The sequence below is a fragment of the Lactuca serriola genome, chromosome 4 (genome assembly GCF_051521515.1).
Source record: "Lactuca serriola cultivar US96UC23 chromosome 4, Lser_US96UC23_V15, whole genome shotgun sequence".
NCBI lineage: Eukaryota > Viridiplantae > Streptophyta > Magnoliopsida > Asterales > Asteraceae > Lactuca > Lactuca serriola.
This window is the reverse complement of record NC_136411.1, coordinates 342327014-342341270: the sequence shown is the minus strand read 5'-3', so window position 1 is coordinate 342341270 and position 14257 is coordinate 342327014. Positions and strand designations below refer to the sequence as shown.

At 33.9% G+C, this 14257-nt stretch overlaps 1 long non-coding RNA gene and 1 other non-coding gene across 2 annotated transcripts; one reads left to right on the top strand and one right to left on the bottom strand.

Annotated features, from left to right (window-relative positions):
* Window positions 1-7815: 7815 nt before the first annotated feature.
* LOC145100730 (uncharacterized) lies at window positions 7816-8430 on the bottom strand. Its single transcript, XR_013705224.1, has 2 exons — window positions 8138-8430; window positions 7816-8060 (listed from the first exon to the last, which is right to left on the bottom strand). It is a non-coding gene; the product is annotated as an uncharacterized LOC145100730 (long non-coding RNA).
* Window positions 7991-8072, top strand: TRNAS-AGA (transfer RNA serine (anticodon AGA)). Its single transcript has one exon. It is a non-coding gene; the product is annotated as a tRNA-Ser (tRNA).
* Window positions 8431-14257: the final 5827 nt, after the last annotated feature.

The following is a 14257-nucleotide window of genomic DNA, read 5'->3' as shown; positions in this document are numbered from 1 at the left end:
GTTATGGAACCGGAGATGGTTCATCAAACTGCTGAAAAGTTGAAAATAATTAGGGAAAGAATGTTAGCAGCTCAGGATCGTCAAAAGAGCTATGCTGACAAAAAGCTAAGCCCGATGACTTTTGAAATTGGAGATTCGGTTTTGCTTAAAATCTCTCCGTGGAAGGGACTTATAAGATTTGGTAAAAGGGGAAAATTAAGTCCAAGGTTTATTGGACCGTTTAAAGTTCTTCAGAGGATTGGGAACCAAGCTTACAAGCTCGAACTACCAGAAGAACTGAATGGAATTCATAACACTTTTCATGTGTGTTATTTGAGGAAGTTCACGGGAGAAGTTCCCGACGTGATTCCACTTTCGGAGTTGAGAATCTATGAGAACAAAAGGTTGATTGAAGAACCAGAGGCAATTGTTGACCGAAAGACTAAGAAGTTGCGACGCAAGATAGTTGGGTTAGTGCTTGTCCGATGGAAACACACGAGTGGGCTGAATCTCACTTGGGAGACGGAGAGTGACATGATGGGTCGCTATCCGCATTTGTTTGTTGATGTGTGATTCTGGGGACGGAATCATTCTAAGGTGGAGAGAATTGTAACGCCTGTGTTTTCGGGCTTGCCATTTTTAGCAATGTAATAGTCTAGGTTAACCTTTGTAACCCGTTTTGAAATAATAAGAGTGTATTATTTGAGTATTATGTGTTTTGTGCTTAATTGCTTAATTATGTGGTTTGATTAATTAAGAATAAAAATAAGCATCAAAATTTAAGTGTAAAATAAACTTGATATCTTTGAATAATGTTGTAGTAGTTGAAACGAGGTTTCCGAATATATATAGAACGCCCAAATCTGACTTCGTATGAGGAAGTTATGATTTTCTGACGTTTCGACTTAGCAGTATGCAGCCTGAAATACTCGATTTGAGATCGAGCGGTTTTTAGCCGAAGCATGCTAAACGAGAATCGAAGATCTCGTTGTTGGTATCGAAGCGATAAACAGTTAGGCGAGAACGAACGTCAAACGAAGACGTTATGATTTATAATGAAATTTTTCTGTCCCGGCCTATTAAAAATAAATAATAAAAATAAATTCAAAATTAGCCGACGGAGTCTAAACAAAAGTTGTAGAGCGTAGTCTCACCTACGCGTGGATATAAAGAACGTCGAAAACGGAGTTCGTATGAAGAAGATATGAATTTTCAAAGTTTATTAAATAATTTGTATTTAAATTTAATCTTTAATTCGGATGTATATCCGAAGGAGTCACCGATCTAATCCGAGGTACGCCCCGCGTACCCCGATGCATGCACCGCCTCGCACTTGAGTCTTCGGATACGTAAGCAATGACGATTCTGAGGCAGTACGCCCCGCGTACTCCGAGGCTCCAGCCTCCTATAAATAGGATGCGAGGGCAGCCGGCTCATTTGCTATTTTTCTCTCTTCTTTCTGCCGTTTTGCATCGTTTTGCGTGTCAGAAGTACCCCGAAGCCCCGGAAATATTCCTGAGCCCCGAAGCAAGTTTCGAAGCCCCGAAGATCCCGAGAGGTGCGATTCCTGAGCCGAAGCTCTGCCCGCAAGAAGTTTGATTTTTGTAGAGATCTTCCAGATCTGCTGAGGATTACTACTTCTGCAAGCCGTAGAGCTGTCCGATCATCTTCTGATCAAGTGAGTGTGTAGTTACTTTCTTCTAACGCATAATTATGAAGTATTTTATACGAAATACGTGTTATGTGTATAATTTTTGTTGTTATGTGTGTGAATGTATATTCACTCTCTTCAATCTCATAGATCTGATTTGTCTTCTATGAAATACATGTTATGTGGGTGTGCCTCATCTGTTATGTGGAATATATGAAAATGCTATACAGGTTTTAAACTATGTATGAAAATATATATTTTTATCTACTAATATGTTGGGTAGAACATGGGTAGATAGTTGGTGTGTAATAAACAGATGAGAGGCCTCGATGTTGTTGTTGTTGTTGATCTAGTTATTCAGCGGAGTATGGATAACGACCACGGACTCTTTCTAGACAGTCTTGTGGAACGTTAGCAGTTTCATAACCTGTAGGTGTTGTGAACGATGTGTTCACCGGTGTACTCTATCCCCCTCATGGTTGCCTTTAGGATATCTATTGTTGAGGAAACCCCTTAGCAGTGATGTCCGTCCCGATGAAAATCCTAAATTAGGTCCCTTGAGATAGATGTTGTTTTAGGGACGTAAAGTGAGGATAACAGGAACGAGTAATCGGGATAGTGTTGGTTGGTGAAATTAAATATAATTTATTTATTGTGGGTTGAAAACCCTATATGCTCACCAGGCTCCCAAGCCTGACCCACTCGGTTTTATTTGTATTACAGGAAGTGGCGTAAGGGCATAAGATAGATGAATCATCGAGTTGTTTTGTTTACAAGTTTGTATATGTATATATTTGTTGAATGACTTGTAATGTTATCATTTTTGCTTTATGGTCTGTATTGGAACATGACATCCCGAGTTTTGATTATATAAATGAAAATGCATCTCTTGATGAAATGCTTTGATAAATATTATTATATCATGTTTTGTTTTGGGAACAAATTCCGCAACTCTTTCAAATCAAAAGGATTTACTGTGAAATTATTATAAAAGCATAAATGAAAATCGGTCTTTTCTGGCCGTGATTTTGGGGATGTCACATGTTCTCAGCCAATTTGTTTCGGATCCTCGAGCAAATCATTGGCGAGCAGCAATGCGCGTTTTACGATACCTCAAAACAAGCTTGGGACAAGGGATCCTCCTACCCAAAGATGGGTCACTAGATTTGGTGGCATACAGTGATTCCGATTGGCTTGGATGTTCGTATTCGCGCCGTTCTAGAACTGGTTATTTGTTGCTTTTGGGTGGGGCTCCTGTTTCTTGGAAATCCAAAAGGCAATCAGTCATCTCCCGGTCTTCAGCAGAGGCGGAATATCTTGCGATGGCCACTACCGCCAGTGAAATTCTATGGGTTCGATGGTTGTTTTCAGAACTTGGTATGAAAGTCACTACAGCTACTCCACTTCTCTGTGACAATCAATCAACTCGTCACATCGCCCATAATCCTGTTTTTCACGAGAGAACAAAGCACGTGGAGATGGACTGCTTTTTTGTTCGTGAAAGAGTAGAGTCTGAAGAGATAGCTCCAATCTGGATTCACACTCGTGATCAACTTGTTGATCTTCTTAGAAAGCCACTTGGTTCGGATAAGCTACAATCCCTGTGTGTCAAGATGAACATTTGGAACCTACATGCTCATCTTGAGGGGGAGTAAAGGATTTATTTGATTTATTTTGATTCTTATCCTATCAGATAGTTTATCTGGTTTATCCTTTTGTTTAGCTAGTTTGTTAGTTTTCTTCTATTTAATAAACGCATTGTAAACCTGCGATCATAATAAGAAAATACAGAGTTGGCTTTCATCAGTTTCTTTAATTATATCCTAAGTATTTGTTCATCTATGAACATGCATGAGAAATTGATTAAATCATTATCAATGTCCATAAAAGGTTTCTTGATCTCTGAAGAATGAATCACATATCGTACTATTTGTGTTACTCTTGAGTTTCATATCATGTTTGAGTGCAACATTTATAACTATCATGTTTTAAATAAATGTTCGACACACATCAAGCCATAACATTACGCCTATTCAGAAACCTACAAATACTTTAGATGGACTAACATAAGATTTGAACCGGTTATTCAAGATTTACGAAGATCCATGAAGTGAAAACTTAAAGGATGATATTTTGAATATCATCCAACAATAAATACATGTGAATTTGGTTATTTTACTAAGATACATTACATCTAATAAATATCACCAACCTTCACATTAGGCATACCTTATAGCCGCTCTCGTAGTTAGAATGAACTATGAAAATTTATAAAAGACATTTTGCCTTTCCATGTAATAGAGATGCTAATACATAACAATGATATTTGATGAGAAAATTTATACTTTACGTATCATTTATAGCGGAAAAATATCATTGTTTACTGCTCTAGTACCAAATATAATTATTCTTAAACAAATTATCTTACTCATAACATGATTAACACATATGCCATCAACCATCTCTTGTCGTATGAAGAAAGATCATGTCATGAATCAACGAGTTCATCTAAGTAAAACTTTCAGAAACTATTAAGTTTATTCGATATAATTTACTAGGAATGCCATAATGAAAAACCAATGGCATTATTCAAAATATATTCTCTTTCATGATCTGGTAACATTTATTATGGTCATTTTAGTGAATAACTTTTAAATTTAACTTAATAAAAAACAAAAGATAAAATACATAATGCTCTCATTTATCAATTGTAGCTCATCAAAAATATATATCGATAATAAAAATAGGTTTCTACTTTATAAATGAACAAAGTACATAGTTCTAGGTTCTAATGTTCATCATGTGCAATTGTCTTGAGAAACCATTTATATTAGGGATACCATACAATAATTCATTCCATTTTTTGTTATGTACTTGATTAATTGAATATTTTGAATGAAATTCTTATTTGATATTAACATATTTTTCTGAAAGTTTAATGCGTCTTGGCATCTAATTGTTTTGTAAAACCAAATCGTTATCTGTCCGATTAATTTGTATTTAATCATGTGATGTACCCACTATTGCTAAAGCTACAAGTTTAGAATCAATGATGGACCCACATCCCACACTTGTTCCCCAAAGAGGCAAACATTTAGCAATATTCTCATTTCATTAAGAAAAAACACCTAAAAAATCAGGAAAGATAGTAGCAGCCAGCCAATTTGTTTATCATATTAAAGGGGTTCTTTAAACTCAATTATATTGTTTGTGCAAGTACTAATTAATATATATTTTCAGATATTTCAATATTAGACTAATAAGTCCTTCATTTCTTTTCATCCTCTCATCCCCACGAAAAACCACAACATCAATAACTAATGGCTATCAAATGACGATAAAATTGATCATTGAAAGTGCTTTATATATGAAGAATGAAATTGTTTGTTATTAAATGTAATTGTTATATAAAACAAATAAAACAACCCAAAAAACGCGTACTCTTTAAAATTAAAAAGTCTACATATTTCTCAATCTCTTGAGATTTTTTTTTGTTAACCTTAACTTACAACAATATTTGACCATATTTATATCATTAACTAATATACAAAATAAAAGACTATGCATAGTAAAACTTCTCAAAAAAATGCAATTTAAATAAAAAAAAAAAAACTTGTTTTTACAATTACAACTGCCTATTTTAAATCCATAATAAAACAAGCAAATATTTCACTGGTTCACAATATATACCAATTAAATATTCAAAACAATCAAATAGCTTCACGAAGTTTATTTTACAATTTTCTTAATTATACCTCACTTCGCACATCGGTAGCTTCACAAACTTTCGATCTCTTTATATTAATCGTTATATGTCCGATTAATTGGTATTTAACCATCTAATGTACCCACCCACTCTTGTTAATGCTACAAGTTTAGAATGAATGATGGACGCACACTTGTTCCCAAAGTGGCAAACAATTAGATATATTTTCATTTCAATAAGAAAACGCACCTCAAAAATCAAGAAAGATGATAGAAGACAGCCAATTTGTTTATCGTAATTAAAGTGGTTCTTTAAATCCAATATAATTCGACACGGAGTGTTTGGAACATGGGCGGGAGCTATGCTATCAATAGCGTGCTGGAGCTATGCTATCAATAGCGTGCTATAGCGGTGCTATAGCGACGCTATAGCGTTTTGCAGTGTTACTGAACCGCTATTTTGAAATAGCGTTTACAAATAGCGGTGACGCTATTAGCGGCGCTATTGACCGTTATTTACGGTGAAACTCATCAGCGCTATAGCGACGCTACACCCGCTTTTACAATTTCGTACATATTGGGCTACTTTGACAAAGAAAAAAACGATTGTGTGTTATTTCAATATTAAATCTTTATTTTTTTTAACTAGTTCACTACACTTTTTGTCTTAATAAGTCCAAATAATAAATATAATTAATTACAAACTACAAATCAACAAATGACAACTTCCCTTTCTCGTCTGTTTCAGTACTTAGAAACCACGAATGACTTGAGATGTAATGACATTTTGACACTTTTTAGTTTCCATATAACTATATTAGAATATTATATATAGATTATGTTATGTTTTTATATGATTTTTTTATGATATTAATTCCATATAGTATTAATAATCCAATATATAAATTTTGTTTAAATATATAATATAAATTATACATAATATTAAAAAACCACTATACCACTGCTATACCACCGCGATAACCGCGATTTCAAATAGCGGCATGTAACCGCTATTGAAATTTGGACCGCGATAACCGCTTAGGGCGGGAGCTATTATGTAGCCCGGGCTACCCCTCCAATTTTCCTGTCAAATGCGGGCTACCCCTCCAATTTTCCTGTCAAATGTAAATTTCGTGTTTTTTTTTTTTTTGAAAATCCGTCACAAATCCGTTAGAAATTCATCGGTAATTCATCACAAAGTCTGGTAATTATAAGTTTAATGTAAATTCACCGGTTTAGTGATGATTTTGTGACAGGAACTTCGTTTGGAAACAAATTTTTTTCTAGTAGTGCAACCCCTAGAGAATTTGTGCAACCCTTGATTTTTCTTTCTGGATCCGTCACTAGTTTGGAAGCGTTTGAGAGCTTTTAGCTTCTAGCGTTTGATGAAATACTCAATTTTAAACAGAAAGTTTTGTTTGTCAATATAATCTTCTAGCGTTTAGTTTAAACAAAATGCTCCAAATCGAAAAACTACTTCATGTAACATTTAAAAAAATGTTAAAAGCTACCTGCTACCCGCTACTAGCTAGTTTTGCGAAACACATGGTTTGTGTAAGTACTAATTAATACTATATATTTAGATATTTCAATATTTGACGAATAAGTCCTTCATTTCTTTTCATCCTCTCACCCGACGAAAAACTATATAGAAAAAAAAACTAAGGGCTATCAAATGACAATATAATTGATCACTAACTAAGTTTTATAGTATGAAGAATGAACTTGTTTGTTGTTAAATGTAATTGTTATATAAAGCAAATAAAACAACCCAAAAAACGTGTACTCTTTAAAATTAAAAAGACTACATATTTCTCAATCTCTTGAGAGTTTTTTTTTTTTTTTTTTTTTTTTTTTTTTTTTTTTTTTTTGTTAACCTTAACTTACAACAATATTTGACAGTTGGCTATATCATTAACTAATATACAAAATAAAAAAGACTATGCATAGTAAAACTTCTAAAAATAATGTAATTCAAATGAACATCTATATTTTTTGTAAACTTTATATTTTTTTTTTTATCTCAAAGAGTTGTCTTTGATACTCTTTATGAAGTGTATATGCATATTATTTCAACCTTAACTTGTGAAAAAGATAGATGCATAAATACAAAAGTGGTTTGGTCAAGAAGAAGAGGTTTGGAATTCTTGATATGTTGTATGTAGTGCTTTCGATATTGATCATGATGAACATCAAGTATTGGAGAGAAGAGAGAACACAATAAGGGATGATACTTTACATAAATAAATACAAGATATTCAAATATACATCGAGGTATATCCGCTAATAAGTATAATTTAAATTAAATAACTTTACACTATATTTTGATTTTAGGCTAAACAAACATCAATATTTTGTAGCTGCAGAGTGTATTTTTATGAATTTCTCTTTCACAAATATATTGATGAAGTAAATATAATGGACAGATAGTATTGATGAAGTGGTTGTAGTATCACAAATTATCTAAAAATTCAACCTAATTATCACCAAATGACGATATTATTGATCATTTACACTGCTAATAGCATCACAAATCAAGATATTTGATATTTACATACACGAACCTCAATGAATCAATCACCCAACGATGACTCTTTCCCCTTTTCTTGATACGTTTTTACGATGAATAACGACGTGCCGGAGTATGACATATCGGTGGACGTGCCGGAGTGGTTATCGGGCATGACTAGAAATCATGTGGGCTTTGCCCGCGCAGGTTCGAATCCTGCCGTCCACGATTTAAGTTTTTAACTTTTATGACGTTAAAATCATCAAATCGATCGAAAGGGGAAGAACGCAAACCTATAGCAGAAATCGGGTCACTGATCGTCGTATATTCCGTCGGGCTCCGGATAAGTTGTAATCAAGTTTTCGATCGATTGAATTGTACGCCATGTTTTTTTGGTATGAAGATTCTGGAAAAAATCTCCCTTGTGCTTTACAGATCTTTGTTGGTGTGTATTTTTCACAAGTTAGGGTTGATAGAATCTGCATACACACTCCAAAAAGCAGAGAAAGAAGACTGTTTTTGAGTTCCTAATCAAAAAATGGGTCTGAAAGTGAAATCTTGATCCATGAAATTGCAAGAAATAGATTAAGACACTAACATTTAGGAGATCATGAATTTGAACAGAATCCTGTGGGCAATCTCCAGGGGTATAGTTGTAATTTGGTGCGGTGGAGAAAGGATCGCAAATTCTCTCCATAACAAAGGAATATCACCTTCTTCATTTGGTTGAATCATTTTGTGACCAATGTTATTATTAAAAAAAAATTACAAATATAACATAATCTCTTAATTACTTTGTGGAAAAAAAACTCAAATTAAAAACATAGCCAAAAAAATCGTAGATAGACTCGATTCATCTGCGATTTTACTTGTCCATCTACGAACGTACAAGTCGTTAAAAACGACTTGTACGTTCGTAGTTCATCTGTGATTTCCTTTTTTTCAGGGTTATAAAAACGTAATTTTTTTTTTTATTTCAAACTTTTTGTTGGAGAACTTTCTCTCTAGAAACATTATGATCGATTTCATTTTTCAAACATTTTGTTGGAAAATTCATTTTATTAAAGAGGTTTTAAACAAATTTTTTAAAGAAATAACAATTAAAGTGATAATTTTTTGCAAAACTTTATATATAACAAGGTTGTTTCGTAGCCAAGTCCAATTAATTTCGTAATTAAAAAAATAAAAAAATAATAACGCAAAATCGCAGGTGGGATGAAAGAAAATTGCAGATGAATAAGTTCATCTGCGATTTTTGTCAGATATGAGGGTATTTATGTGGAAAAAATCAAAAAAGCTAAAAAAAATCACCTGCGAATGTACAACCGTGTTTTAACGACTTGTACGTAAGCAGATGGCTTAGAAAAATCGCAGATGGCTTAATCTATATGCGATTTTGGTGGCTAAAAGTGTAATTTGGGTTTTTTTTTTTGGTTATTTTCTACAAAGTAATTTACATATTTAGCTAAATTTGCAATTTTCTCAAAAAAAAAATGAACAGGTTAATCATAAATTTGAAATTTCCCTTAAACATAAAAACAAGAAAATGAGAGTCAACTATTTCCGTGCCGAAGAAGGATCGGGGTTTGCAACTCATTAAATCCTTGTATGAATAAGGTTTCAGAATTGTTTTGGTTAACAACTGGAGTGCCGCTACCATTTCTATTGTTTCGGGAGTTTTCAATCCGGGCAGCCTTGTATGCAGCTAAGGTCGTGGCAATCCTTTGGGCAAGTAGGGTTTGCACTAGAGTGGGATCTATTTGAAATGGTGGGTTTGAGGCATTGATAATTAGTTGGGTTTCGACTGGAGCTCCTCCGGAATTCAGAGTTTCTCTTAAAGTTTGGGTTACTGGTGGTGCAACTTCTGGAGTGACTCAGGGAGTTGGTGGTGGACGAACTCATGTACCTTTTTGTGGAGGCACCGTCCTAATATGTTTAGACATATACGTTAGGTTATTTACACTATGTATGTAACGTCCCAAAATTCAAGGCCAAAAATTTCTTTTAAAAACATTACTAAATCATAGTGTAAAGTTATTCAAACATACAAAAAGGGTTTATATGACAAATCATAGTTTCATTTCCAAATCGCTTGTTTAATTATCAGAGTAAAACATCCCAGGTTAACTTTTCATGGTGTGTGCACTGCAACTCTCCCGAGCTCCTTTTCTGAAAACCGGATACCTAAAACCAAAACTGAAAACCGTAAGCACGAACCTTAGTGAGTTCCCCAGATACCACATACCATACAACCAATTGATCCAAACATGTCATACTTAGCTAAGATTCATACATAATCAACATACCATAATCAAGTAAGGTGTTATGTGCCAAACATAGTCTTGCTAAGGTGCTATGTGTCACACCCCCAAACCAGACGGCGGAAACATCCGGGGGTGGATGACTTCATTTGTAGTATCACAACACATGCATCATAGTAATCAAAGTACAAACAACCATTGTATTTAAAAGTATAATATTTACATGTGTTCAATCATTGTATATTGAAACCAAAATAGTTATACAAAGGAAGAAGATAAGACTCATAATGGCTCCATCTTCTCAAAAAGCTCGGGGAGTACCTGTTATTATTTCCCTAAGAATACAAGTAATTTGAAAAGAGAGTATCAACAATAAGTTGAGTGAGTACATAAGTCTTTATGTTTGCAAGGGTGTCTTTGTATTTTGAATAAGAAAACTGTTCTAGAAAATCCCATATTTTCTGTGGTATGTGAAAAGTAGTTTTATTCCCATAAAACCGTCCTATTTGTAAACCATTGTATTTGTAAAACTTGTATTTGAGAGTGTGTCTGGCTTCACCAGCTGTTATTGAAAACTGTAGTATACCATTGTACTTTGTATTTTGTAAACTGGTACTTTGAAGATGTACTTTAATTGTTTATACACTAACGTGTGGTTAATATCTTTTTAATGAGTTATTATAACCATACTAAGACATGAACGCCTGAAACAAACGCCTTGTGAGCGCTTAAACTGTTGATAACACTTGCCACTCATTGGCGTGTATGCCTGACTGTATCTAGCAGCCTGAGTGCGGGGTTGTCAATCCCGATATAAATCTACACACAACTTGTTTCGATCCCCGGACTGGAGATTTTGGTTATAATGTTAGGGCTTTACCTTGGTTGTCTAAACTGAATCTAAACAACCTGAATTGAATGTCATATAAAAAGCATATAAACGTTACATGTATATTAGTTATGAAAACCTAATCATTCTAAAATAAATGATTGACAGTATGTTCTTGACTTAGTATCCCGAACATGTATTTGATAAGTGTAAACCCTTGATTTGTTTTGAATTAAAACCCTTGTTGCATGTAAAACAGTGTATTCATATGAATTATTGCTCTATGTATCATAAATTATACCTATTATAATTTATATGTACCTTATGAATTGGTAAATAACTATTTTTGCATGTAATCCTTTGCTCAACATGTTACAAAGGGTGATTAAACTGATGAAATAACTTTTAATTTTATATACATATACAATTTTATATATAAATAAAATTTGAATGACCTTCAGACAAATAACTGGTACTATAAGTCCACATCCAAACAAGGAAAAGGACCTAGAATGAAATATTAGTCCTAAGCCTTTTAAATCTTATTTATATTAAATTATCTATACAAATATGTATATTTGGGAAAAATATAAATTTATAAAAGAGTTCAATATTTAAATTATTTTTGATGCTTTAAAATCATTCTATCGTGATTTGAAATCATTTATTTATAACACAAAGTTGTTGTGTTATACTTGTATTTCCCCCCTTAAAACAGTAGAAATTATGAAAATACGGGGGTATGAACTCACTTGATAGGTGGTAATTCGGACAGGGTTTCGTTTCAGGAAAATGAGTTTATTTGTCGAGAAACCGGCTCAAATCGGGCAGAGTTTTGACAGGAGAGAGGATGAATTCTTGAGAATTTCGGGGCTTCACGGCTTACTTCGGGCTCAAGTCTTGATACCGGGGCTTTAAGGGTTGTATATAAGCTTAAGGGAGTGGAAAAGGTGAGAGAGGGTAAAATTTGGGGTGAAAAAGTGTAATTTCTTCGAAACCCTCGCATGGCTTATATAGGCCGAAGCCTCGGATCTGAAGCTTATGCGAGGCTATGCGAGGCTGACACTTTGCGAAGGGAAGCAGCTTCGGTTCGGAGGTGGTAGGCTCGGATTGGACCAGACCTCGGTCCAATGGGAAGAGGGCACGTGCGAAGGAGTGTCCGAGGAGCATCCGCGGGGTGTCTCCTGCGAAGGTTGTCGGTTGCTTATTGGACCTCGGTCTCGGTCCAATCAGATGGTGACACGGCGAACTTCGGTCCAACCAGAGGATGACATGTGGAGGCCTCACATGCGAGGGTGACGTGGCAGTCACTGTTCATGCGAATTTTCCCGGTTTTTTCTATTTTTCTTTATTTTTTTTGCCAAAACTTGTAAAATTCATAACTTTTGCATACGAACTCCGTTTTTGACATTCTTTATATGCACGCGTAGGTAAAATTATACTCTACGACTTTTGTTCAGACTTCATCGGCTAATTTTGACTTTATTTTTAATATTATTATTTTAAACAGACCGGGACGTGAATCCGTTATAAATTCATAACTTTTTCATACGACGTCCGTTTTTGTCTGTCTTTTTACCGTTGTACTACTAATGACGAGACCTTCAATTCTTGTTTAGGTTGTGTCGGCTAAAAACCACTCGATCTTTATTTCGAGTTTTTAGCTGTACACTGCTATACTGAAACTTCGAAAAATCATAACTTCCTCATACGAAGTCAGATTTTGGCGTTCTTTTTATGAAAGTTCTCGGTTTAACATAAACTATAACTTTCATTTAGATTGTTAAGGCTAGAAATTTTATTAAAAATTCAGTTTTTACACTGAACACTGTTTTGCCGGTTTTGTCGCGGATTTTCGATTGGTCATAACTTCTTCGTTATAACTTGGATTTTAGTGTTCTTTATATTTTTGGAAACCTTGTTACAATCTCTATCACTTGGTTTAACCCAATTGAGATTATTTAATAATTTATTTTTGAGGGTCAATTATGTAAATATACATAGTATGCCAAAATTTCTCTTTATAAGTTTACAAATAAGTAGAAATTGACCTACACTATTACATAGGTTTGAAATAACGGTTTGTTACACTATGTGCCAAACATAGTTTGGTGGTTGTGCCACGGGCCGCACGTGGTCTTCCTGGTCCAGCCTGGGGCCATTCCCTGGAAATGTTTCCATCATTGGGAGTTGGAAATTAAGAATTTAGTTTTGATTGAGTTTTAAAATGTTTCTAAAATTTAAAATACACATAAAACATTATATAAATAAGATAATACACAAGTAGCTCAAATGCTTTCACAAGATCTTTGGATGACTATTTACTATCACTTAAAGAGAAGGGCAAATCAAATTAACTAGATGAGTTTATTTCTCAAAGATTTCTTTATGCTCGCTTGAATATGACATGTTCCTATCTAAGTTAAAGAGGAAACAATTTACAATTCGATTATGTTTTGTGATGACAATCAGTAAAGCTTAGGGACAAACAATTCCAAATATATGTATTTATCTTCAAGAATCGGCTTTCTCGCATGACCAACTTTATGTGACATTCTCTAGAGGGTTATCATGTGTCAATACAAAATTATTAGTGAATCATGACAAAAAAATTCAAAGGCATTAAAAACTATACATCAAATATGATGTATAAAGAAGCGTTGCACGACTAATAATGTACAATTAATCATGTGTCTATATAAACTTGTAAACATTCATAAATCTTCATTTTTATTTTTTACTGAGTTGATTTTTTCTAGAATGACTCTTATTGATAATTGTTTAGATGTCGTAAACTATTTGTGCAAAAAAAGAAAAAAAAACTAATTGTTTCTAGAAATTAATATTAAGTTTTATTTGTACCCGTCGCTTGACGCATGTAAACGGCTAGTGTGTGTGTGTGTGTGTGTGTGTGTGTGTGTGTGTATATATATATATATATATATATATATATATATATATATATATATAGAGAGAGAGAGAGAGAGAGAGAGACTAAAAGAAAATGAAAAAAATATTAGTTAATCGAAGAAAATATGATATAGGAACATTAATATCAATAATGGTAGAAAGTAGGTACGATATAATTTCCAAAAATAAAAAGGTGCGTAAAGAAAGTGGGAAGGTAATGGGGTGATAGCAGACGTCACTTCAATTTGGGGTTGAAATCAAGTCAAAACTTGTTTGGAGTTTGTAAAATGGTTTTGATCAAAGTAAATCCGGTGCCAATAAAAACACCCATTTGACTAGTATACAAAAATCTATTTCCATATCTTCAATCGTGGTATGGCATCCATATTTGATGGTGTCGTGTTACCTTTTCT